The sequence below is a fragment of the Lagopus muta genome, chromosome 11 (assembly GCF_023343835.1).
Source record: "Lagopus muta isolate bLagMut1 chromosome 11, bLagMut1 primary, whole genome shotgun sequence".
NCBI lineage: Eukaryota > Metazoa > Chordata > Aves > Galliformes > Phasianidae > Lagopus > Lagopus muta.
In genome coordinates, this window is record NC_064443.1 from 3,648,362 (window position 1) to 3,673,019 (window position 24,658).

General features: G+C 38.5%; 1 protein-coding gene across 4 annotated transcripts in view; it reads left to right on the forward strand.

The window, feature by feature from the left end:
• ATP2B2 (ATPase plasma membrane Ca2+ transporting 2) overlaps nucleotides 1-24,658 on the forward strand; it is a 355,270-nt gene that overhangs the window by 43,398 nt on the left and 287,214 nt on the right. For all 4 annotated transcript variants that reach the window (XM_048957828.1, XM_048957824.1, XM_048957825.1 and 1 more), the window contains exon 2: nucleotides 20,537-20,588. The gene's annotated coding sequence lies outside the window, so the exon portion shown is untranslated. The remainder of the gene's footprint in view (nucleotides 1-20,536; nucleotides 20,589-24,658) is intronic.

Here is a 24,658-nt window from a genome sequence, read left to right on the forward strand (position 1 = left end):
AGTGTTCTTCAGCAGCATAGCTATGCCAGGAACACTGGCATTGTTGTAACTATAGCAGGAATGCCTTACAGTTCTGTCTCTTAAAATTTCACTGAGTGTGTGTGCAATATTTTTTTTTTTTTCCCTACCATACTTACAAAAATGATTGCTGGAAAATAGCAATCCTTTTTTTAGTAGGTCTTTTGAAGTTCTCAAACTTTAAATTACAAGCATTAACTGAAATGCTTCCCAGTGCTTCTGCTTGGAAAACAACCACCAATTTTATATTTAAGTTAAATTGAAGCTTAAAGCTAAAGCAGTGATGCGTCAACTTTGGTGAGCAGAATCCAGGAGTGCTGATTGCCCTCCTTTACTTTGGCAATGGTCTGCTTTCATTTCCCAAATCCATAGTGTAGAATGTTTCTGACCTTGAAAAATGGAGAAACTAAGGATTTACAGAGGTCTAATTCAAATGCTTGTTCTTAAACTACATGAAACATATATGAAATATTACTTATGCAAAGAAAAAGAAAGATCAGACCTGCCCAACAGGCTGTACCTATGGAGTGCTGCTCCCAGGCACAAGGCTGGAAGCAGTTATGGAGATGAATGGCACCAGCCTCCTTCTGCTCCCCCTCTGCAATTTAACCCTGTGTTGAAATGATACTAAGACAAAAATTGAAATGAAATTAGAGGTTTTGTCTCTTAAATTCAATATATTTAAGAGCACACACCTTTCAGTATTTATTATGGAAATTAAGTACTTGGATCTTCGTTCCTTCTCAATTCTGTTGCAGGTTAATGAAGTTTTGTTTATGCCATCTTAAGTGAGATTTGAATGAGGTCTCAGTATGTTTGCTTTGCTATACTGGGGACCAGATTTCTCTAGGAAAAGCCTTGGGCTTCCATCTATATCAGCACTGAGACCTTGCAGTAGAAATTGTACTTGTATAATTTAGAAGCTTTTTCTCAAAAGCCTGTCCTGTTGGAACACTTGTGAAGTCAGAGAAATAGAGCTAGGTGCTATGTACCACTGAGCTTTCTGCTATTTAGAGTTATGTTAACTGCTGAAGCCCTTCACTAAATGACTCTTTCTGGTCTCAAGCAATTCTCGAGTTCTTCTCAAAGCCTTTAGATAGTTCTGACTTTCCTCTGAACTTGTGAGACCCAAGGTGGGGAACTGGCTGTTTTAAATAATCATTGGATGGTGTGCTCCTAACTGGGCTGGAATCTGCTTTATATGTATAAAACATGATGTTTGAAGATATATTTATTTTAGAAGTATTAAACAGCAATATTTTTTTCTTCACTGGATATCAAGAAGTGTCTCCCACCAAGGACACTTTTGATCTATTCCCTTAAGTAATTAATGCATCTTCTTCGTACTGCCTAAGTAACACAGCAAACCAATTACAGTGTGAGCAGCATTTTAAAGTTTTGTCAAATGGCTATTTTTGCTATTAGATCAAAATGTTTACCACCACCCCTTTTCTCCATGAATATTTTATAAAATGATTCAAAATGCATGTAAATGTACGTTGATGATAGGGAAGATCTGCTACTTAAAAAATGGAATACTGAAAGAAAGTAACCAGAGTTTTACTGTGATTCTTTTCGTGCCTTTCAGAGCCGGGGGAAGGTTACTTAGTGAGACAAAAAGAGTGAGGTGACTGAAATTTAAAACAAAAACAACAACAAAAAAAAACACCCACAGTTATACTACTTATAAAATACAGGTATACTGGATAATGCACTCCATCTGATGGACGCTGATGGCAGGTAAACATCATTGCAACATTTCTGTGTTGTCTGTTACGTATTAGCCGAAGTTCAATAGGAAGTTCTTTCCTTTCCCCCCCCCCCCCCATAGATTTAGTGCCTTTACAGTTGGATGGATTAAAACTTAAGGGGTCAGAAGAATAAGGGTTAAATTTCTGGTAAAATATTATAGATGCATGCCCTAATTGTAGGTGCTATTCTGAGGGTATGGATGATCTGTGATGGATTAGGTAATTCCCTCTCACACGTGAAGAAGAATGAATTCTTAATAGCTGAGAATCAGAAGGCAACCTTATTTAACAGGCAGAGCACTGTTGTAGTCCTCTGGCTGGTAAAACTGTTTTCTGGAGATGGGAAGCAGGTCTAAGAGTGATCAAGAACTTTTCTATGAACTTATCCACATCTGAGAAAGTTGAACCGTGGCAGTTCATCTTACTTGTGATTCAAGTTCTCTGACTTCCTTTTGAAGACAAGCCATTTTTATTTTTGATCCAACAGAATTCTTCTGAAACATTGTTTTATGGGCCTCCTCTAGTATAGGCCTTCTCAGCAGTAGATACTTTGCACTGGTTTATGAGTAGTTGCAGACAACATGAGCCTGCTTGCTTCTAACCTGCTCCAATTAGCAAATCAGGAGAAGTGTTGCACGTGTAGTTGGAGGCGCTAAGTATGTTGCTTGTCCTCTGGAAACTGCTCTGCAAAGAAAATGCACCACTTGTATAAACATTCTGATATGTGTTCATGTGGGAGGTTGGATTCAATATTCCATGACACTGAAGTGGTTCATCATTTATAGGATGTAATATAAATGCAGTAGAAAAGCTTGTAAGGAAAGGAAGTAAAAACCTTTCAGAAGAAGATGGAAGATGTACCTGTACTGGCAGGAGCAATGAGCAAGTTTTTTTGTCCTTGTCTTTAAGGGAGAAACGATTCTCTGATGGAACACTTATGGTGAGAGTGAGGCAGTGTCTTCCTTTTCCTCTTTTGGCTTATGTAATTCTTCTTTGTGTTACGGCTGCTTAGATCTATCCCTTCAGAAAATCTTGGTTTTTTTCTTTAGCTGGGGCTCCCGTAGAGAGCTCTGCAAAGGTAAGCTGGTGTCTTCTGCCTAACAACCTTACTCTTGTATTCCTTCCTTTGAAAACTCTGTAGCCTTTGTAGGAAATGTGTATTCATCTTCTGCGTGGTTTGTACATTTTTAGGTGCTGACACAGTATAATTAAAAATGAAGAAAGAGGGGAAGGCATTTAGAAATAGTAATTACTGGTATGTCAGTGACAAAATTAGTGGGAAGCAATTACGAAAAGAGAAGTCATCTTTCTGTGAGCAGCATTAGTGCATCTGTCCCTGCCTATGGGCTCAAGATACTGCATTTGAGTTGCAGGACCATAAATGTACCTGTAGCTGCCATTAACGATAAACATTTTCTTAATCTCAGTGAGAGAATTAGCTGGCCTTGCTTTTTGAATATTAAATGCTCATTAATTAGTTGATCACATGTAGGTTTGCTGGCACCAATTGCAAGTCAGGTGTGTGTTTGCATCACAAGAGGTGGAGAACATGAGAGCACTTGTGGAAGGTCTGCTTCTAGGCTAACAGGGAAATTCCTCCTTAGAGTGGCTGAATACGTCTGAGCTCCATGTGCTTTTTGGTCCACAAGATGAAAGAAACATGAGTCAAAACTTAGCTCTACTCTAGGTACTGGTGCTGCAGGATTGCAATGAAAACAAATTGTTGTTTGCTTTCAGGCTCTATAAGCCTGTTTTTCTTACTGATTTCAGTAACAGTTTGTAATCAAGTAGTACAGGAGAATAAATTTCTTTTAATGGAGATGTGTGCTGTCTGTCCACTGTTTTTCCTATCCACTTTTTATTTCTCTTTCTATCTCTGCCAAGAATGTTAAGATAAGCATCTGAAGCTAGTTACTGTGCTCAGTAGTTTACCAAAGCTAGTACATAGAAATATCTTGAAACAAGTCATTGTGAGTTGCAGAAGGATCTCATAATGCAGACTGCTTATGGAACACTTTTTTTAGTCTATCGCAAGGACTGTAGTCTGATACAAAATGTGGGTCCTGATTTGGCCCTTGATCCGCTCCAAATCAGAGAAATTTGGATATTTCTCACTTGCCCTGATCTCTTGCCCTGCTCGTTTTTTTTTTAATTGTTTTCTCTTTACACAATCAAATCTGTGCAACTTAAATTAGATTTGAAGGCTTTCGAGCTTATTGTGGGTAGTTCCACATAACTGCAGTTTAGACTAGAGATTCGAGTCATCCACTGCAGCATGAAGGTGCTGAGATAGGGAATTGCTGCTTTAGAAGCTCTCATCTCTACCTAAGGTACAGTTCTTCTTTTCTGTTGTAATAGGCAATAACATAAGGTCAGCTTTGACCTACTGCCTTGCATCTATCTTCTTTCTTGTCAATTTACACCTCTGTAGATTTCCTAGTAAGGTTTTGTCTAAGAATGTGTATTTTTGAAAGTATTTTGGCTATGGCAAATCAGCAGATAGTAGAAATTATCAATGATAGTCAGGAATTCATTTCTGACTAAGGCAGGGGAAGAAGTTTGAATGGCCCTCACACTAAGCTTTTACCTCCAAGTAGGTGCCCCGGAGCTGTTCTGATGTGTTAGTTGTGAGGTTTGTTTTGTTGGGGTTTTTTTTTTGCTTTATGCAAATAAACTGGTGTGTTTGAAGTAGCCAAGCTGTCCAGATAGCATTGGGGGCCGATGATTAAAAATATGGATTAGATCTTAAAAAAAAAAAAAAAAAAAAAAAAAAAGACAGCAGAAGATAAAATGCTCTACAAAAACATCTGCTTATATTTTGAAATCTATACAGCCTTTAACTGCCCCAACTCCAATACTGTTGGGATTGAGTCAAAAGTCTTGGAAGCAGCTCCACAAATAGATGAGCAGGACTCTGAAAAACAATTGTGAGCCTATATAAATAACTTCCAGCGCAAATCTTGATTGTGTGAAGTCAACTTAAAGTGAGCATTAAAAGGTTTAAAAACTTGAGAATTATCTGATTTTGAAAATGTGCCTCAGCATAATAAAATCTTGGGAACTGTGGTTCATATTCATGTTTCTGCTGCTGGAATTTGAGCTAACGTCAACTTCCCGCTTGCACTGAATAACCTAAAAGGAGAATAATTGGGTTCTGACCCACAATGAGTTTTGCATGGGCTTAACACCATTTACACAGATGGGATATATTAGATGTGCTATTTCTTCTTTCATTGTGGTAATAAATGGCAGCTTTTTCAATAGTTTATGTTCATGAAACACTATCATTTTTTATTAAGCTTCAGCGAGATTTGTAAACTGCCATTGAAATGAGGAAAAACTTGCAAATGAGTGTGAGCTGAAAGACGAGTGTAACAATATTCAGTTTAGATTATTAAAACAGAGTTCATTTTTGTCATTTCCTTTTCACAGTTCAGCTTACTCGCACGTGAACTTGCACTACTGCTTTTTCTTTCTGCTTGGTGCAAACAGCATAGGCCTTGCATGTGTTTCTTGGAGTAAGTGAGGGCAGGGGCAGGTTGCAGCTAAGAATTAGGGAATCAATTTGATGTTTCTGATGTGTTTGTTTATACTGGCTGTCTAGTGATGTATGTAAATGTTTGGCTCCTATCAGGAGCTCTACCCTCAGTCATAGTTCAGTTTCTTACTCCATGAGCTCCCTCTTCCACTGCCGAAGGAGTTGCTCTTACGTAGGTATTGCGTTTGGTGGCAAGATTTGTAAACGATGCTGATGGTTCGGCAGTTCCTGTTAGTGGCAACGGGACTTGAAAACTGGATTGCTTCACTGTGATGCTCAACCCTTCTTAGCATCTGGTATACAGGAGCTGCAGAGCCCATGGGAGACCTCATGCCTGCCCTGGACCTCCACACAGGGGCGTCAGTGCCTCCTTGTTCTGTAATTTTGGTTTAAACCTTGTTTTCAGTTAAATGAAATGCCAGAGAAACAATAACTTGAATGAAACAGTTCATAAAGTTGAAGAGTATTGATCAAGTCTTATAGAATAATAAACTGTTCTCTATGAGAGTAGTTTTGCTGTTCTGTGAATTACCTGCCTGTCTACACATAGTGGTAAAACTTTGCCTCAACATGATGAATGTCGGTATTTCTGTTTCTTATTGCAATGTTGCATGTCTAAGGAAGTCAGGCTAGTCAATTTTGTACTCTGTTAATGGAAACATGCTTGTGATAAATATCTGGTGTTGAGGAAGATGCTTCGTGCAGATGAGATGCTATTCAACTGAAACAATCTCACATTCTGTTCACCTATTGTCTAATATGTTAACTTAGGGGGAGAAAAAAGCCAATGAAACAAAAAGCCACTGTGCTGTCTTAAGTTTACATTCCCTTAAAAATGCAAAATATACTAATGAAAGATGAGATGCACCTTCAGATACTACTGAGAAGTCCCTGAAAAGGAGGCCCTTGTGTTGCTCAAAATACAGGTGCATGCATAGAGAGTAACGGAACAGCATTACTTATAAATGATGGTCTCTGTTTCGCACAGTATTCCTTATCAATAGGATCCTGATTCTAGGATATTACAATCAAATATGTACTTTCTTTATGTCTGTGTGTATGGGTCTTTCTGAAAGTTCCTGAAAGCTTTTTGTTTTTTAAAATACAAAGGCAAGTATACGAAAAAGTGAAGACCAAGAGCTACTGTAAAGCTGGCCACTGATTTTAGATGGCCAATCTAAGAGAGCTGAAAATGGATGTACCTAAAAAACAAAACAAGTCTTTTCTCCTTTTCCAAAAATTGGTCATTTTGAGCTGGCTGAAGTGAACAGCTGGAATCTTCAGTGGTGGTTCGGCCTTGAAGAAGGAAAAACACTTAAACTACATTGTATTAAGGGAAAACATCCATTATTTGGAATAAGTATGTAAGTAAATCAAATGGGAGTAGAGAAAATTGTAAATAAATATTCTAAATTGAATATATGATACAATGAAGACATAAAATGAGGGTTTTAAAACTTCAAGGATTTTGTTACATGTGGTGGTAAACTGCTGTTTTGGCATGTGGAAAGGCTGGGGAAGTATGTCTTCATAGATCAGAAATCTGGGTCATTGCTAATCCCTCTTTGCCATAAACACAACTTGGGAGTTTTTCTGGGTACCTGTAGGAAAAGCAACCCGACTCTCTTAAATTAATCTTTGCAGTGCATTTGTTGAATGGACCGTGATTGGTTTGGGTTGCTTTGGAAGGAAACTTCAGAGCTTATTTGATGGAAATAAATCCAGTATTTTTCCATAATTATGTATTTTGTGTGCCACTGGGAACACTGCAAATGGGTCAAATAGTGAGCATGATGTGCTAGGCGTTGAAGGAACATTGGTGGGAATGTGCTTCTGTGTTTTTGGCACTTAACAGAATGTAGGGGGTATGGCTTGGAGGTAAACTATCATTGAGAGAAAATGTAATTATAAGGTCTGTTAGGATTCAAACTGACATTTCTTTTTGCTGTGATGATGTGTGTACGATTTTCTTTTAAACAGCTTGAGTGATTTTGTGCTTCTTTTCTATTTAAGTATACGTGCCTCAAAACCAACCAAACAGTTAAGTATTTTCATTTGGGGATGCCCTTTGTTCTTAGGATGTAAGCTTGTGCCTTGTACCAAATGTTGAAGTCCTTTCTGTTCCTAAGAAAAACGGGCAATAGCAGGAGAAATGTGAAAAATAAAAAGCATCCCAGGCAAAAGCTGTTCCTCTGGTGCAGGCAGCTTGGCTGCTTGAAGGGCTACAGGCGAAGCGCACAGCATGTAACATAACTGCTGAACCTTGATTTTTACTTATTTTCTAATTTATTTTTTCTGATGGTTGAGGGAGAATCATGACATGTCAATGTTGTGTAGTTTAAACTGCCAATGGAAATAAAACTCTCCACCAGCATGCTGTTCTTGGGCAGTTTTATTCTACAACACTATTTAATCTCAAGTGTTGTGAGTATAGGAGTTTCCCAGTTACCAGGTGTAAAGTAGAATGGATTTGCAGTTAAGTAAAAGGAATGATACGAAGCAGAAGCTTTAGGAAAAAGGAAAAGCAATGGGTTTAATTGCAAGACTGTATTATGTAAATATGTATCTTGTTTCATAAAATATGAACTAATGATCTACCTGTACTAGGTAAAAACCAGTAGATGCTGTGTCCTGTCCCTTGTGATATGGACTGGGTTAATCATACTGGCTTGTTTCACATAGGGATGATTCAGCTTCCTTTAAATCATGTTAAATTGTACTCCTCATTCTCAGATAGAAAATGAATATATTATCCCATGAAGAATGTGATATTGCTTCTGGTTCTTTGATAGTCTAAGATGCATTGTTTGTGAATCAAATATGTTTTTTGGAAATAATTGCAAAGCAGGATGTGTTGTCTTTTGTTGTAAGTAAAATAAGTTGGAAAAGTGGCTTTTGGGGTACTGTTGTAGGTATATGAATAACCTACTTTAGTTCAGGCAGTAAATAAAGCTGGGCTGAAAAATACACCACTTACATTGGGCTCTGTATATGCTAGGAGTACCTAGAAAAGAGGCAGAGAGAGCAGAGCTGCTTTCATGGTTCATTAACCAAACAAATGGTGACAGTGATGGGTGAAGGCTTTGAATAGTTTATCTAGAGGGATCCATATGGGGAAACTGGAAAAATAATTAAGCCAGTTCCTATGAGTAATTGGTAATACCGACCTCTGAGCAGTATTGATTGGTTTGTTCTGTTTGTGGACAGCTGCTGGTTTTACTGTTTTTACTTGCTGAAAGCCTGCTGCATTTCTACCTTTGCAAACAATTAGGGAAAGTAACACCAATGCTTTGCCAACTTGTATTTATTGGCTCACTTCTTGTCGAAGGGAATAGTGATCACGCCTTCCAGCTTCATTAGTTTGGTGTGTGGGTGCTTGTGTGAAGTTAAATATTTGGTATCAATTGGAATTTATGTAATCCAATGCATTTTCATGATAATAATTATTGGTATTTGTGATTTCTATGCAGAACTTCCTGAGATTTTTGTTTTTGGCTTGGCCATACTTGTACACGTTGGAGCCACCAAGGATGTTGGTCATCTCCAGTAAGGTCAAAAATCTCACATCAGTTTAGTTCATCACTTACAGTTATTCAGTGAAGTAAGCTTTTTTTTTTTTTTTTTTTTCTTTAAACAAGGCCTCCAAATCATGTTATAATTACTATCTCTGCATGTATTTTCATGAAATATATCTAGGGTCTTGTACAACTGAAACCATCTTTTATTCAGGTGATGGCAGCGTGTTTTCCTCTGGGCTCTCCTTTGGTTTTTCCCTTGCTAGAAGGCACAGTGGATCAGCAAAGGACGACAAATATAATCTGGTGTCATAACTTTAAAACAGCCTGATTTTATTTCTCTATTCCCTGAAGTATTTGCTCACAGACTTGGAAATGATCTCGAGCAGTCAACTTATTCTAACCACATACTCAAACCCGGTGTTGTTTCCTTGTACAGAAGTGCAGTAAAACCAAAAATCTCTAATCCAAATGGAGGGTTCTTTCTAAACCTAGGCAGCACACAGGTGTTAACTAAACCCCTTGTCACAGAAAACTGCAGCCAAGACGTATTCTAACGGTTGTGGAAATACCAGTGATGAACAGGTACCTTCACGGAAGTAATTGTCAGGGCAGTAATATATCATCCCTTATGCTACCTTCATGGGGAATAAGCTAAGTTTTGCCTCTGGCATTTCTTTTGCAGTGCAGGGACTTGCAGCAGACTGTGCTTTCTGTTTGTGTGTACTCCCTGATCCTCACAATGCATTTCCCAGTGGCTGAGGGGGAGCAGCGCATCAGCCTGGTTCTGGCACCTCAGAACACATGGGGAACACACGTGCTGCGACTGCAATGTGTTTTGAGGGCAGGATAAGCAGAAGATGAAATGGGCCTCTCTAGGAAAAACCTGCTCTGCTCCTCAGTCCTATTGTTGAGCGGGCTGAGAGCAATGCAGAGGGTTGCAGAGTGGTTTTCTACGGCAGCTGGTGAATCCCCAGGGGAGGGCTGTAGGATGGGGAGCATCGTCTCTGGGCCTGGACAGGGGAAGCCAGTGGAGCAAGGCACAGCTTCTGGGTTCTGTGTGTGGGTGGCTTCCTGCTGGAGCTGGGAAGCTGTCGCTGTTGCCTTTCCGTGACAATAGTGTGGGGGAAAGCTTTGCAGCACAGATCTCAGAGCTAAAAAGGGTTTTGAAATGCACGCTGCTTTTCTTTAATGCTTTACAGAAGGACTGCCGCTTTGCATTTGATAGAAGGCTGGTCATAATCACTTAGCTCTCAAAAAGAGTGTTTGGTATTGCACTCCAATTATTACTCTTATGAAGAATTTGGATGGAGTAGACCTATAAACCATGAAATGAAGGTAACAATGTAGTGTTTCTCTGAGCTTGTGGAAACCTTTTTCCAAAAGTTCTCCTATAGCCTGTAAAAGGGATAGATAAGGAATCAAACTAAATAGCAACCACAACAAAAGCTCACTGGCACTGTCACATTTTAATTGGTAAAATGGCCCGTTGTCTGCTTTGTAATTAAAAGGACTCAGCTTTCTGTATATACTGTGAAAATAATTTCTGTATTTTAGTTAGAGAAAGTTTTATCTGATTGCTGCTGTTGAGTCATGGACATTAATACAGGCAGAGCACGTGTCATGAATTAAAAAGCATTGTCATTATGATCCCATCAATAATTTGCATACTCCAAAATGACCTTGTATAGTATTCTTCTGTGAAAACTAATGCTGTAAAGAAATTAAAAATGACAAAGGCAGAGGATTAATCAGAAATATCCAACATGCAGTTTTTGGGTCATCTTGCAGTAGGAAAGAATACCATATCATGATTACTGGGCCTCGTAAAAGCTGTTTCCTCAAACTTGACCAGAATTAGCTTGAGAATAATCCTTCTGGTGCTGCTTTGGACCTTCAGTAGGCTGCTTTTCGTCTGCCCTGACCAGTATTTTTGTTTCTGGTGACATCAAAACAAGAAAAAGAAGGGGAGAAAAGGAAAAGATTGTGATATCTCAGTACTCTGCTTCTGTTTGAGGATAGAGATGATTCATCAGGCTTATTTCCTTTCATCTGCTTTGTTTTTCTGTTCTGTATCAAGAAAGCGCTGGAACTCTTTAAAAATAGAGAAAGAACAATAAACATCAAATCTTAAGGAAGGTGGTTGAACTGAAATACCTCCAAGCATGCTCTGACTGGGGCTGCTGTTCCAGACAGCTCAATGGCTCCTTTTTTCTCTTCCTCATACTTTTCCCATGTTTGTTTGCTTCCTTGATAAATATACATCCCCTCATGAGCTCCACATCAGAATTCTCATCAGTGATTGACTGAATGTGAACGCAGGAGATATGGTTATACCCTCTGATTATTTTTTTTTTTCCTCTTTTCCTTAACTAGAGGATGCAAAATCAACCGGCGCATGGCTGAGCGCTGCATTTGGGCATAGTGATTACAGTAGTTATAACATGCAGTAGTACGTTTCTGGACTGCAGGATCCATTATGTACAGGGGGTGGAACAGCTAGAACAAGTGTATTGAACTTAGTTTGGAAAAGTATCTTTGCATTATATTCTTGGAGATGTTGCAACTGTTTTTCTGGTGCATTGGAAGCCTGTATAAGGAAAATAGTTTTACCTTGTTACAGAGAAACAACTGAACCAGCCTTGTGAGAATGGGGAGAAGTAAATACTTTCTGAAATGTGGAGTTTTAGTACGTGCCCAATGAATGTTGAGATTACTTTGGGGGAACTTGAGTCTGTTCTCCAGTGATCCTGACTCTGTGGTCCAGGGAGGCGTTGTGCTTTGGTGGTAAAAAGTACCACGATAGTCCTTGGTAGCTGGTGGGCGCTAAGCAGGGGTGTCTGAGCTGCCTCTGGAATGAGCAGCACCTCAGTGTTGTTGCTGGCTCTAAATGGCTCTGAGACATCACAATGTGAGCATGCATGAGCTTCTGCTGGGGTTCCGGCTTGGATCTCCCCGTGGTGCTATAGCTCACACAGAGGCATGGATATCCAGCCCCTCATGTGTGTGAATTAAAAAATAAGTGCATTAAAGCACGGCATAAAATGCTGGGGATGCTTCTAGTTTCCTAAATTCACAGTGAGATGCCTATAGTTGGGATCTGCCTTTCCAGTAAAATGCTGTGATATCAGTGTTACACAGCTCTTTTCTGTGAGAGCTTTAGTTAAACTGCAGGTTATCCCTTGGTGGGCCTCGGGTATGGATGGATGACCACTGCACTTTCAGGATGTCCTCTGCCAGCAGCAAAACTACACTGAAACAGAATTATAGTCCTTGTTCTTTTGGGGATTGCCTCAGTCTATGCACAGCTATCTCTGGTGCTTGAGAGAGATTCTCTGAAATGGAATGAAGTTACGTTCCCATGCACATCAGCTGAAAATCTCTAGTGGTATTTGGAAAACAAACAAGCCAGAAGAAAGGAGGAAAAAAAATATCATTTTGTCTTCTAAACTTCTAAAAAGTAGTGTGGAAGTTCACTGCGAGCGCAGCCCATCCTGTGGAGCAGTCAGAATGCCTTGTGTGGAGTGGCAAATGTCCTTGTGAGCATCTGTTACTGCAGCAAGCAGAACAGGAGCTGAAACCTGGTTTCCCTGCATTACTAAACAGGTTAACAGTTTTCCCAGACAGTTAGGGTTTAATATTAAGGTTAATTTATCTTTCTTACATGGAAGCTTGGTAATATGCCTGAATTCAGCATTTAAGCACTCACTGAGCTGCTGTGTTAAACTGATTGCAGTCCTTTATATAACAGAAAGCTTCCTTTCTATATGTAGAGCAGACCAACAACATTTCTTTTTGCAATATCATAAAAGTGTTTACAATATATATATGGTTAACGTGATGTGACATAATGCTGAGCAAGTCTTTGAAGCTCTTGAAGGAATGTTTTTTAATCAGCATCATTTGGGAAGAGAAGCTCCTTCCCCCCAACATTAATCCTCTCTCTTAAATGTGAGTTTTGGACACTGCTTTAATGAAAAACCTTGAAAAATGCTTTTTGAGTAGATGACTATGAAAATACTTTGTAATTCTCATCCTAATTTTTTTTTTTTCAGCTGGCCATTTATATTCTGCAAGACTAGAATAGCACTATGGGGGGAGCACTTAAATAGGGAGAAAATTTGTCATCTGTCACACTCTGAAATTAAACTTTTGATATCGAGTTATTGCCTTAGAAATAACTTGAAAAAATTTACATGTTGAGAAAAGTACATGGTGGGGGAAGCTGTTGAATGACTTATGCAATAATGCTGATAAATCCTGAGCAGAATCCTTAAAAGTATTTCTTTATGAATAAATTAAAATAATAAAAATATCCATACAATAGAAATTTCAGTGGCTCTGAGACCAGTATTGTTTTGTTTCTTTCTTTTAACAAATCTGCAGAGAAGATGAGGTTCCCTGAGCAGCTGTGGTGATTTCTAAGGAGAAAATGATATCAGGTTTTGTTAAATAACTTTTAGAAGTTCTTTTATGTTTGCATCTACTAGGAAAGTAGAAAGGAAAGAAAGGAGCCGTGCCTAAGGAGAGCAGTTCATTATGCAGTCAGGACAGTGAAGCTCAGAGTTACTGATGACAAGCTGTTTAAAAAGTAAATCTGGAGGAATACGTAGTGTTTAATAATGGTACGGTTGAAAGTCAGTTTGGTCTTCAGCATGATAATTCTTTGTAGAAAGAGGTTTAAAAATATGAATAGCTGAACCAAAGGAGAGGCTTATCTGTAGGGTCAGGGATAATAGAGCAGTTCATAGCTGGTGCATATAGGACCAGTCAGAGAGAACGACACACTTCTCTTTCCCACAGTTAGATTTATGTTTTAAAATCCTTGCTAAAGGAAAATACCTGAGTGACTGTGTTCATTAAAGCTGTCATTTGTTGATATCAGTGAACTCATGTTCTTGCTAAATCAGGTTGCTTGCTTTGTTTCTGCTTATCCCTTGGTGACAGCTTCTGCTGTCACACAGACGGCTCAGAGCATCGCTCTTATGTAACAGTGCACAGCAAGCGTATATTCTGGTACCTTGTGTGGATTTCCTTTGTCTGCTGCAAGTACATCTGTCTTACTCATCTCTCTGTATGCCTATGGCCGGGTCATTTATCCCTCCGAAATGTTTACGATTTTTCTTTGCCCTCCCCTGCTTTTGGCTCATAGCCGATAGCAGGTCTGATTTAGCACGAAGAGCCATGTGGTGCGGCTGTGCCCGTGCTGTCACGGTAAGGTTGCCTTGCAGCAGAGGTAGATGGCAGTAGCTAGCAATATGCGGCTACTCCATCTGATTCCCTTTTCATGTGCAGTTAGCCGTGTGGAAGCTGGCTACTGTGCTGTTTGCTGGCTGAACGCCAGCTCATCACACGGCATCGCTGTAAGTAGCCAAGAAACCTTACGTGCCTGAGAAATGTGTGATTTCTAGCTGGGAATGCCTGACAACCTGCTTTTTTGTTAGGTTCCGAACAGCATTTTTAGAAAAATCTTTTTCACTTATTTCTGGAAAAAAAAAATCCAAATTGTAGTTTTTGAGACTCCATTAGAAATCTCACTTCTTGAATTTTTAGTGTTTACTGTACAGTCTCAGAGTGTACAATAGGTTTCACTGGGTCTCTGAACTGACCTGGGAAAGCAGTGTGCTGTTTGTGCTGAACACAGATGTAAAGCTATGTAATATCATATAGTTGTTTTTAACCAGATGATTCTACTGGCCCAGATAACATTCTAGAACCTGCCAAATGTATTCAAGGAATTACCAGTAACTCCAACTTAAGATGTGCTTGTAAGTGTGAACAGTGAAGGAGTTTGCATTTAATTGGTCATAATGGTTTTATTTTCTGATTTTGTTTGAAGTAGTTTGAGTTCTGCTACAAATCCAGTCATATGTTAGCAGTAGAATGAGAAATTTAGAAACTACCCATATGAAACATGCAGTAAAGATGCACCGTGTGTTTTGAGTTATTTCATGTTCTTATAATCAAGACAATTTCAGAAAAACAGGGAGTTCACCCTCTTTGGATCTGAGTGAGGTTCAGGGAGAAGATCAGACATCACCTTTATTTTTCTTTTTAAAGTGTGATTCTAGCACTTAGAATGAAACAAGTATTTACATATAGAATCATCACTGTATGGAATACTTGCATATGTAACTTGTCGATTGAGGTCTGTATGTTTCTTAGCTGTTGAATTTTTTTTTGTTCAAAATTATTTGGAGTCTGCATCTTTAAAATACAGACAATGTAATAAAATGAAAAAAACCTCACCCGATTCCTTCTTTTCTGAGTAATGTTTCCATTGACAAAACACCTCCAGGCTGCTCATTAGATTATGAGGTCTTAAGCCACTTCTGTAGTGGTCACGGCATGGCCAATTCCAGTTATGGTTTGGACATTACACAGTAACATCAGATATATGCAGGGCAGCTCTTGTCTTCTAATTCCCACTAGTGAAATGAAAGCAATTGTGAAGGCACTGATGATCTCGGATCTCCAGATAAAACAAATGGGATTATTTTGAATAACACATCTATAGTTTTTGCACCCCAGTGGAGAATCGTTGTTATCAATAGTTTTTCTTCTAGCTTTAGGAGTGACTGAGAGTGCCTAGATCTCCCCTTGATATTTGTCAGTTACCACCCTGATGGAAAGCTCCAGGTTTGCATGTTTGAAAATATTTGACTGCTCTGGGGCAGTGTTTCAAGCTCATACTTCTAGCTCGGTCCTGTCAGAGACAACAACAGCCTCTTTAGAACAGCATCCTTGATTCATAGAATACAGTGAGGAAACACAGCACTTGCTGATTTTCCAGTTCTTCACCTGATGAGAGATGACAGTAGATGTACACAGCTACTGAGAGGCTTTACTGCCTGTCTTTTTGACATATTGAGCTAACACACAGGCTGTCAGTTTTGTTTTGTAATGCTATAATTACTTGTATCTCATCTTTCTCCAGGATTTGAGTATATTTCTCATTGTAAGCTAAACTTGGGATAATAATATATTTATGGAAGATGGAAAAAATTGAAGGTGTAGTAGAGGTCCGTATCATTGGGTGAAAGGGGCACAAGTTGCCTGGTAATGACCATTTCATTAAGAAACAAATGCAAAACCAAGAACAATGCATCTTTCTACGATAACCTGTTTCCCTGACATCAGCGTGGCTTATCTTTCCTGTTGTCTTTCCTGACCTCCAAATGTGATTCCATTTTGGAACTGCACATGCAGTGTTTTGGAATTTTTGCTCATGCCTTAGCCCTTGTACTTCATACAATATATGCTTACAGCATCCGCTTCAGGAAAATGGGAAGTTTTTTTTAACCATTTACCTTGTCTAGAGTGTCATTCATTCAATGTTCAAACATCAGTAATAGTTGCCCTAGGATATGAGGGCCAAGCGGAGTGTGCATTTGGGGTCTGTTCTACCACGTGGGATGGGAGCACGAGTCATCAGGAGATCTCTGCTCCTGGGGCCATGGCTCATGTAGGTGACTGTTTCATTTGTCCCTGCTCCACCCAAAGTTCTGCTTTCTTTTGTATTAATAAAAGCATTAATGTTGATTCAAAATCATTGTTCATGATTACTTCAACAAATTCAACTTTGTTTCTCTTAAGAGATGTTATTGTTTGTAGCACAGCAGCATTGTTCTAGGCAATTCAGAGATCAAGTGGGAAGAAATTCAGTGATGCTGCAGTGAATGCAATTTACTGGAACTTGTTGTAAATTGGAAAATACAAGGCAGCTCTGACCTAAGCTACTGTATCAATTTTGGCTGTGTACAGTATTATGCAAAATACTGATGTCATCTATTGAATTTTAAGCTTCTGTATCTACCAATATACTTTCATTTATGTAGTGATGCAGGTTTTTAGGCTGATCTTCATGGATTTGTGCAGCAAAATAATAATTTTTCATTACAGCCTTTGTAATTACCATTTAAGCTATTTCATACGAGCAATGTGTGCATATCTGTCCATTGCCTATAAAAGAGTCAATCAAATCAAGGACATAATGGAAAATCTTAACTATCAGATGGCAGGGGTGCACATATTGAGTAGTGGAAAATCCTGCAAGTGGAAAGAGCTCTTTTTAGGTGTTGGAATAATTGTATGTTGCTTGAAGCACACGATGAGAACAGTTTAAACAGTTATTAAAGAATGTTGCCAGATCTTATCACTGCAGTCATGCATACAGATCAGCAATCCCCATGCAGCACTACAAAATGTGTGAATGAGGTGCACTTACTAAAAATAAACCTATTGAGTGCTGTTCATAAATTGCCACAGAATACTAAATGCATGCAGTCTTAGCAATATGAAAGCATCTCTGAGACTGAGTTCAAGAATGTGTTTAACTCTGCAACTTTACAAGTCAGCTTAAGAGACCAAAAATACTTGCAGGCTCTGTTTGTCTGAACTTTTATTCGTGTTTAAAAAGCAAGCAAACAAACAACAACAACAAAAAAACAACCCTTGTACTTGCACTGTTGAAAATGGATGAAAATGCTGTTGAGATGAAGTTAGTGCTGGGTGTGGTACAGTGGGCAAACAAGCAAGCCTAGCAGATGTGCTGAGTCTCATAAAAAGGCAACATGCAGTATTTTTCAAGTTTTACTTGGTGTAAGGAATATCCAGCTGATATATCTGAGTCCCACAACCAGTCTCTTTCATCCTCAGCTTACTTTGTTAAAATTGGAGCCATGGCGGTTCTGCTCTTGCATGATTTGTAAGGAACGGTGTTGGGTCAGTGTATGAGTAAGGTTCCTGGGTCAGTAAGGTTTCTGGGCTCAGCTTAGCTGGCTGGAATTGGTTGTAACGCTTATCTTACTTTGGGCTGCTTAAGTATCTTTACAAAATGTAGAGAAGTAACTGTAAAAAGAAATGAAATTGTTACATCTCTTCAAGACATCTGGCAATAAGTGAACATCTGAGATGAAATTGAAAGTCTCTTTACTTTGAAAGAATCCTTTAATACATACTCAAAACTGTCTTAGTTTTCAACCTTGTGATTCTATGATTCTACCTGCAAGATGATCTAGTCCAACTGTCCTCCCATCACCATTGCTGCCACCAGCACTAAACCATATCTCATAGCTCCTCATCCAGACTCCTCTTGAGCACTGCCAGGGATGGCAACTCCCTGTGCAGCCATTCCATTGCCTGACCACTCTAAGAGAAAAAGTTCTTCCTTATGTCTAACCTAAACCTCCTCAGGTACGACTTGCAGTCCTTCTTCAGGTCCTGTTTGTTGCCTGGGAGAAGAGGCTGAAGCCTTCCTCATCACAACCTCCCTTCAGGAAGTTGAAGAGTGCGAACTCTTGTGTCGTTATTCCATGGATGGAATCTATTCTCTTATGAGAAGCTGGTTTTTTTTTTTTACCAAATCTGCCTTTGTCACCTCAGCTTTGTTGGACTTGCAGTTCCTTAGGATCCTGAATAAATTGGAAGTTGCAATGCTTTCTTCAGTTGCAACTTCAGTCTAAATCTTCAGTTAGACCAAGAAAGATGAAACCTTTCCCTCATCAAAATGTTCTTAAAACTGGTAAACTGTTCTTTCTATATCAAATTCTTTGATTATCAATTTGTGTATGGTTATTCATTTCTTCAGCTGAGTGTGGAGAAATGCATGATTGCTAGCATTCTCTATTTCTGCTCCAGCAAAGGATTAAGCTGTTCAGGGGAAAAAAAAAAAATGAAGCACAAAGGATTTTGTTTAACAATAAACTTTCTAAGAAAGTAACTTTTCTCATGAGTGACTGGCTTTCTAAGAGCACACTGAGGGAGCTTAAGAACAGTCTGCGTGACCTTTAACAGCTGCAATTTTCCAAAACTCTGGAAATGCCACCTAAAAGCGTAAAGAAATATTGATCTGATGGGGCCTTACATAATTCCTCATGAAAGTAACAGTGCGTTTTAAAACTTGCATTGATTACTCTCGGATTTATAGCATGGCCATGGTTTTGTTATCTTTTCCAATATTGAGAATGCTGCCTTGACAAAGCCAAAGAAATGATAATGAAAACACTGTTGAGACATTTGAATTTATTCCTCTAGTATTTTAGTGCTTACTGTCTTCTGAATTTATACTCAAAGCCACACAAATGAACGTACTTTACCAGTGAGCTTAACACAAGCAGGAGGATTAGTGGCACAGCTGTACCATAGGCAGAAAGACACTTTTTGCAACCTCGGCCTCAAACTGTAAGCACTGAAGTGTGCTATAGGCAAAACAGAGCTGAGAATTTCTGTTGATACAATGACTGTGTCTGTGCTGCTTTTTAGTTCTGAGCTGGGATTCTCCTTTAGTAGTCACTCGGTTTACTTTCCATCTTCACCATCTCTGCTGAAGTTGTTTAGACTTGCTATACTTTCAAGTTGCTGCATTTAGATATTTCCCCTAATATGTCTCCCTTTTTTGATTTGTGCTTGATTCGTGGAGTTATCTGCAAACTGAGGTTTATGAAGGAGCTGCTCTGTTTTTGTTTAGCTTCAGTAATCTGCAAACAATTGGAAAACTATGAGGCTTTAAGTTTTCAGCTGTTTTCATGTATTTCCCTAATGGAAAACACTGTAATAAATGCAAAAGTGATATTGATGGCCCAGGTGGTGGAAGAAGTATGTTGACTTGGAGCTACTGCAGCTACTTCCTTTTGTGTGGGATGCAACAATTCCTTGACAACTTGTTGTCATTAGTTTCTCTAGCAGCTGTTTCAGGTGTGTCAGCCTTTTTGTTGGCCAGATTTCAGTTTCATTAATGATGAAACCTCCCCAGCTTAGCCTTGACTCTCACATAAGTTCTATTGTCCTTTCAGTATGCAACTTCCAGCGTGAACGTGTGCAGTGTACACTGGTACTCATGGAATTGAGTACTTTTTGGCTGTCAGTGGCATATTCGGTTTGTGCATCATTTTGTGTTGTTCCAATAGTGCTTTAAAAAGGCTGAAAAAGAAAATTGGTACTGAATGTTTTTTGAAACTGTTCCAAGGCTGTCATCGCATGTAACTCTGCGTTAGCCTCATGGCTTAGTGAAATAATTATCTGGTTGTGAGAAGATGGTCTGTTTAACAAGGCTGTGTACTTATCAAGTTATGTCTTAGTGCAAATATAATACACGTGTACTATTGTGTCTCTATTTACTTAAAATCATCCATCTCCAGATGTTTTTGAATAGCGTCTTCCTTGGAAAATATAGTAATCCTGTAGAGAAGTTTGTAAACCAGTGATATCTAGATGTTTGTCTTGATGTAATTCTTGGAATAAACGGTTGCTTTCGTATCCTCTAAAAATAACTGAGTTAAACTTTGTTGTGCTCTGATTCGCTCACATATTTCTTTACTGGACCTTTTTCCCTTGAAAATAATTCTTAAGGATAAACCTAGGTTATCTGTTCTATTTAAGACTTAGAAAACTCAATGCTGCAGAATAATTATAAAAGGCAACGAACGTGGTGGCTGTTGTTTACATTGTGTAAGCACTTGGATACTTTTTCTTTAGGTAGACAAATTAATTCTTCAGTTATATTGGATTTTTTTACAACTCACTTTCTAGCCAGTGCGCTGGAGAAATAATGCAAGAGGTTAATTTTATTGCTTATGTAATAAAGCCATTTGGATCTAAATTAGATCAGATGGCTTTAAATGTTTGGACTGTATTTTCTGGGTTCTATATTTGCTGTATCCAAACATAATTTACATTTCCAAAAACTGAATCTATTTCTTCTTTGTTTTTACTAGGGCCTGCGTGCTGTGACACAAAAGCTGCATCACGCTGTGCACTATGTTCATGGTAAGCCTGATTTCATCTTGTAAGTTATATACAGTGTAATTCCAGGGGTTTTGATGTTATTTCATTTGAAACTATCACAAGCACATTCGTGCTGCCGCGGTCTTTATTCATTTTACAAAATGAGTATCAAATTTCCTGTTTTGAACTACATCCAGTGCAAAATTAGTTTTAATTTTTTTTTTTAATTTTTTAATGTAGAATTTGATAACAGTCTCAAATTTGCAATGGTTTTGTAAAATAAAAAAAAAATACATGACAAATACATGGCACAAGCCGGGAAAGTACTGCAGTGGTGCCCTCATTTATGACTGGCCCCTAAATGACAAGAAGAGGTAAAAAGTAACCTCAGGCCCAGCATGATATGCAGTAATTCCTGTTTTGTTCAAGCTTCGTGCCTCTTTATCTATGCTAAGTAATTCTCCATGGCTGCCAACTCCTCAGCATGTCTTAAAATAACTCAGTTAAAAATACTTCATAAACTCATTTTATATAGGCAAAATAAGCCTCTTTGCTCCTCCAAAGCAGCATACATTTCTTCTGTTACATTTCTCCTCCAAATATTAGCAAATTACCACTTTTATTATGAATATAACTTGAAAATAAACCATTTCTTGGAATTAAGCCCCACATTTATCAAATGGTTTCCAACTAAGTCCGGTTCTTTTATGAGCTGCTATCTGGAAAATACCTTCTGTATTTCTGCTTTCACAGGTGCTTATTTTTAAATTCATTTTTTTTCCTCTTTCTACTTGAACAAGAATGGATGTGGTCCCCATCCCCTCCCCTGTGATATGCTATTTTAGCTGCTGAGGGATGTCTAGGCTAATCAGTGACCTCTGAGTCTGAAACCAGAAGTTAGTAAACAGCTTTCCCTAGTGGATGGGATTAGAGATACAAGAGTAGTGGCCAAAGCTTAAATGGACGTCGTCTTTTAATCTTCTTCCACAACTCGCTTATTTTGCCAGGAAATTTAGAAAGAGATATACCTCATTGAGCTGCCAGGGTAACCAATAGACATATTAAGTTTTCTCTTGGTATTTCAGAGTCGAGTCGCATTTACAGATGTACTGCTTCTTCCCAGATTAAAACATGGAATCCTAGTGTATTCAATGGCTTCATTATAAGCACACTTACCTATGGGAATAGTTTATGTTGCAGGGCCTTGTGCAGGCTGCAGGGCTATGTGCACGTTTGCAGACCATGAGCAACAGCAAGCTCTCTCTTGATTATGTATTACATTTAACTGCTCGTTGCTCTCGTAGGAGAATTAATGCAAGAACAAAAGCTCGAGATTTGCCAAGTGCCAGTATGCCAAAGGTCCTGTATTTCCAGACTGTGCTGTACACTTCTCCCTCATTCTGAAAATTGAGTCTTTTGCATGTAATGTGTGAGTTCTTTCCAGTTCCCTGTACAAAACAGTGATGTTTCCAGCACTTCTACGGTTCTGTTGGAGCTTGCTGGAGGTTTGGAGGAGGTTTTGTGTGTGGATCTTAGCACTGACTCTGTAAATTCAATTAATCAGGGAGCCCCAGAAAGATGGTTAATGACTCTATTAATAAATTTCACTTGTATTTTCTGTTTTAAAATAGCAGAGCAGTGATATGTGCACTAAGGTATAATAAAAGTGTCTTATTTTAGAGACCATCTAGCAGTACCCTTTCAAGCATTGCAATGTTCTCTAAAGAAAGAGATTCATAATTTTTCTTTACACCATTACGGAATAAGGCTCTGAACCCATCAGTGCTTAGCTAAGGTATTTTTACAACAAATAAAAGGAATCATTGTCATTTCAAATATCTTATAGTTTAATTTCACTAACTTAAATTGTTTTTATGAGTTATACAAATCTGACAGTATTATTCTCAGATTAATTATTTTAAAAACATACCAAGGCTAGCATAAAAACCCAGACAAACAAAGCTATAACTTCTCTAATTTTGATGGCAAAACTCATTTTATGCTGTCCAATCTTTTGTAATGGCTTAGAGAGGGAGAAAATGGTGATTAAAACAAGTATTGGAATATTCTACACACAAAATGCTTTTTAGTGGAAAGGAATTGCAAATCTACTGACAAAACTGCATAGTCAGATGAAACTGTTTGAAGCTTCTTGTTTCTGATTTGTATTCCCAATAAAGAATTAAGATGAAATAGCAAACATAGAGATCAATTAGAGCTGCACTGGCTTTAAAAAAGAAAATCCGTTTCTTGTTCTTATTTTCAAAAGTACTGCAGTGCATCTTTTTAGTCCATGCTGTATTTGTAAAAAAAATATTTTCTTGTAATTAGAACTGGTACAAATTACAAATTAATTGCTTATCGCTTCTGAATCAGAGATAAACTATATATCTGGGCACTTAATCTTTACATTATCTTAAACACTTCCATAAGTGTTCTGCTGAACTTTTAAAAAGTAGTTTCTTCACTTTACATGCTTTTGATACACTGAGCTTTCTTAAAGTCCCTACTTTATTTTCAGGCATTTACAGCATCCTTTTTTGAATCTGGCACTACTGCTCGCCTTCTGTTACATGGTTTATCTATTGATGTTGTTTGGGGATAGCAATTATTTGGAAAAAAAATCTTGTAATGCAAATCCCATTGGAGTTCTCTTGAAGAATGCAGTTTGTATTACTGATTGAACAGGACTGAAATATTGGAGAGTGGAGGAGTGGTTCCTGTATTGGGTGAATGCAGCCCTTAATGCGTGCTTGCTTTGTATCTCAGCAGTGCTTCTTGTGGCAATGTGCTTTTTTATAGTTTGCCTGTTTACAAATCCTCTGTATAAATAGGAGTCATAGAAGTGCTGCAGTGGTGGGGACTTTGCACTGCTGCTGATAATTAGATTACTCTACTGTCTTGTAGATCAAGCCAGTGAAAGATGCACAGAAGGCTGACTTAGAGCTTATCAAATCAGCTAAGTAGAGCAATTAATGAGACAGACCTTAACTTGAATGGTGTGTGATCTTCAGTTTCTCTCTTTTTGCTTAAAGAAGATACTTCATTTGAAGCAGCATTCAGTGGGACAGTCTCCTTGTTGTCTCCTTGTCATCTGTTTGTCTTGGAGAGTGTCAGCAAGGGTTCTGAGCTTTACCAAGAATGTTGTACACCTTTCAGAGATCTGCTGACCTTCCCAATGCACGGAGCAGCATCCTGCTGTTCTGTGACCTATAACTGCTTTTAGAAACCAAACTAACAAACCCCCAAAACAGTATGGGGAAAATATGAGATCTGCCCTGAAAAATCTTTATCCAGATAATGCAGTCCTGGCTAGTAGAATGTGAACTCACTCCCATTAGCACCAGTGTTATTACACCAGGAGTTTCAAATGGCATAAATTCTCAACAAGGCTAGCTCAATGCGCTCATTAATAAGTATATTATTGATGTAAATCAGAAAAAAATCACTTATGGTTTTAATTCTTAAGAAGTTTTTTCTGTACTAAACTCTTAGCAACTGACTAATTCAGGTCCCCCAGAATGTACTGGGGACTGAGCATAATATCTTTTCATACTACCATTCCCTGCAGTACAGATATTGTGCATGGTAAATGAAGTGTTTTGTCCAAACAATAACTCGTCAAAGCATCTAAAATGTAACTCTCAAGAAGCTTCTCATGACTGTGCAATAGGAGCTGTCAAGGTGTCCTTAGAACGGTGCTGTTAACAAGTTCATTTTATTTGTAAGTTTATTTGCCTGATGCTGTTAATAGCAGTCCTTAATTAAGCAGTTAGCCATACTACCTTCAAGGAAGCATAAACCATTAGCAACAACTGATTATTAACTGGTAGTAGTTTATCAGCCTATAAATATGCAGTCAATTATTGTGCTTGTTAAACTACGTTCTGGGTTGTAGAATTGAACTGATGGTGTTACGTGGGATTTCATTTTGTGCTTGTAAAATACAGGTTAGATCACTGCTTAATTCCATGCAGAATAAAAGCAGTCCCAAGCCAGCTCCTTCTCTCCTCCTCTTAGTTTCTTGAAGGAGACGAGTTGTTCTGGCTTACACAGAGCACACCATGAGCTACTGCCAAGGCTACTGGGTTTTGGGCATGCGTGCATTGTAT